The sequence below is a fragment of the Frieseomelitta varia genome, unplaced genomic scaffold (genome assembly GCF_011392965.1).
Source record: "Frieseomelitta varia isolate USP_RPSP 00005682 unplaced genomic scaffold, Fvar_1.2 scaffold_4, whole genome shotgun sequence".
Lineage (NCBI taxonomy): Eukaryota > Metazoa > Arthropoda > Insecta > Hymenoptera > Apidae > Frieseomelitta > Frieseomelitta varia.
In genome coordinates, this window is record NW_025110145.1 from 313,104 (window position 1) to 316,090 (window position 2,987).

At 36.5% G+C, this 2,987-nt stretch overlaps 1 protein-coding gene across 2 annotated transcripts in view; it reads right to left on the reverse strand.

Annotated features, from left to right (window-relative positions):
• The window catches only part of LOC122531425 (prolyl 4-hydroxylase subunit alpha-1), a 153,353-nt gene extending 151,211 nt beyond the window's left edge, over positions 1 to 2,142 (reverse strand). Inside the window, exon 1 of one of the 2 annotated variants that reach the window (XM_043659346.1) lies at positions 2,087 to 2,142. The gene's annotated coding sequence lies outside the window, so the exon portion shown is untranslated. The remainder of the gene's footprint in view (positions 1 to 2,086) is intronic. The other variant, XM_043659347.1, reaches the window with a different exon arrangement.
• Positions 2,143 to 2,987: the final 845 nt, after the last annotated feature.

The following is a 2,987-nucleotide window of genomic DNA, read 5'->3' on the forward strand; positions in this document are numbered from 1 at the left end:
TCTTTAAACTTCCGAGCGTCTAAATTTTCAAATTTTCACTCTCAGCGTTCAAACTTTTAAATTCTCAAGTTTCTAAAGTTTTAAATTTCCAAATTCCCAGATTTTCAAATCTTTAAACTTCCGAGCGTTTAAATTTTCAAACTTCGAAATCCCCAGATTCCCAATTACCAAATACACACATCAAGATCGAAACTAAATTCTTTTAGATTCCTTTCTTTTCATTATTTTCGCAATAACAAAAAAAAAAAAAAAAAAAAAAATCGTCTAAATCGTATCGCGCAATCTCGTTTGTCCGATTGATCATTTGAATATAATATCGTTTAAAAGCAAATCGTTTGAGAACGTCGTTTGAAAATCAGCGAAATGGTAGATGATAACGCCAACTCCCAAAGCGAGAGAAAATATTCCGATGATGCACAACCCCGGACTATATCGATCTCTCGGCCGGCTCGATTCGATTATCGTCGTCGTACAAACGTTCAAAATCGTTTCTCAGCTAATTAATCTGATTACAGACGGACCATGGGGGAAAATTTATTTTTCGTCGTCGGATCCGGAGCTGGTGGATATCGCGGTGCAAACAAAATCGACGCTTCGCGTGATCGAGGGGACAAATGAACAAAAGAGGCGGCCATGAGGTGAGTGGATCGATCGAGGGACCCGTAGATCCGCCGCTTTCATGTACAAACAAATAACCTCCGGTGAGTCGAGATTTCACGATTTTCCTTTTACTGGCTCTCTCTCTCTCTCTCTCTCTTTCTCTTTTTCTTTTTCTCTCTTGGTTAAATTGGATTTTTACAGTGTTTTCGTAGAACTGTTCGAGAACAAATAACGAGACATAATCGTCGGAAACAAAGTCAATGAAACGAACGATGAAAGTGTTTAACCTCATTAAGCACGTCGAGAAGTTTTTTGTTCCAAAATTGTCATATTTTCTCAGTCTTAAGTATATTTCAGTAAAACAAAAATAGGCGAAATAAATGATGAATTTATTGTTTCTCGATAATTTCTATCCAGTGATATCGCATCGACGTTAGTTCAAAAAGGAAACGACGAATTATCGTATACGGGTTTGGTCACTCGTTATGGTCCGCAATCAATGGTTAACCTCTTGCACTAGAATGACGTGCCACGCACGTTGAGAATTTTTTGTTCCAAATTGCAACATTCTCTCAGTTGTACATATTAATTTAATTATTGGTTTATCAATTTGAAATTTAAATGTTAATAATTATTAATTTAAAATTTAAATGTAACCCAGGGCAAAATAAACGACAAGTTTGTTACTTCTTAATAATTTCTATCCAGTGATATCGTACCGACGAGTTCGAGAGAAAAAGAAAGCGTTAAATTATTGTATACGGTTCGGTCGCTCGTTATGGTCCGCAATCAGTTGCCAGCCGCAAGTGGTTAAGTAACAGAGAAGAGATGGAAATTTGTGGTCCCAGAAATTTTTTATCGTTATTATTATTATTATTTTTTTATTATTTATTGAATTTTATTGTCACAAATTTTTTTTTTTTTTTTTAGTATCTGAGATGCGTATTTTTGTAAAATACGATTTAAATTCACGAATTTTCAGAGAAAACCATATGTACCAGTTGAATATATTTTTCCTTTTCAAGGGAACCACAGATTTTCAAATGGAAAACTGTTACTAAACTCAGTTTGACATATTTTGATTTGATTGATACTGAAATTCAAAAATATTAATACTGATTATGTGTTCAAAATGTCTGAGAATAGACCATATTATTTTACTCCTATCATTTTATTTCATTTATTCCTTTATTTCTTTGTTGAAACATTTAGAAGAGTTATTTAGGAGATAATAAACATACTTTTTATTCTCTCTTTTCCTCGTGTATATCTAATAGTCAATCTTATATATTAAGTAATATTATCAAATATCTACATCTATTTAAATTTAAGAAAAAAAAGAATAAAAACATTCGTCAATGCAAAATTCACCATTCAACCTTGTTATCTTACTTCAAAGCAATACATTTGACCAATATATGTAACTTTCGTCGTAGAACAAAATCCTACGAACTATGAACATCATATTACGTTGTTACTCACTCACCTTTTTGAGTTTGACGATTAATCCAAACTGCAGATTCACTGGCACCCCTCGAGGATCTGCAATACAGAGAAAAGGACCATTTTCATTTCGAATGAAATTAATTCACGACGAAACAAGACGATCACACACACAAAGAGAGAGAGAGAGAGAGAAAAAAAAAAGAAACTGCAAGACTTTTGCACAGTGATATCGCGTTGTCCACGAGGAATAATTAGTTCTCTATGAAAACAACGAGTAAGAGGAGTTTGATCCACGTCCGCCATCGCGACTTCTGTGACAGCTTTTCACGTGACAGCATTAATCTCAGCGGCTCTACCTCTCTCCATCCGCTCGCCCTTTTTTTTAATATTTCTACATCTTTCTCTCGGCTGTGCGTGCCTGCAATTACGCCTGGCAAATCCATAAAAATTTTTCGCCATTATTCCGAGGATCCATCCCTCTTTGCGAGGATCTCTTCATGGCTCTTTGTCTCGTAATCCATTCTTCCAGCCCTCCGCCACTTTTCCATCTTCCGCCGCTTCTTGGACCTCGTCTTTGGCCTCCTCCATCTTTCATTTCGAGTGACCATTGTTTTCCTGCTTGCTTGTCCCAACGACTATTGTCTCCATTGCCTCCGTTTATTGTTGTTCCTTTATTTTTCCTTTCTCTCTCTCTCTCTTGGTCGTCGTAATGCATCCGCTCGAATTCTGTTTCGTTTGAACCGAGGAGGGGGGGGATGCTCTTTATGAAGTTCCCTGGCACGTTCTCTCGGATTTTCCATTCGATTTCCCTTCCGGTGTTTAAAGGCTTCCCGTTGGCTAACCTCTCTCCATCACTCTGGCGAGTTTTCTTCCCGAGTTTTAGTTTCTTAGAGACTTTTTCTTTTTTTGCCATTTCCTTCTTTCGACGATTAGCCATTCTC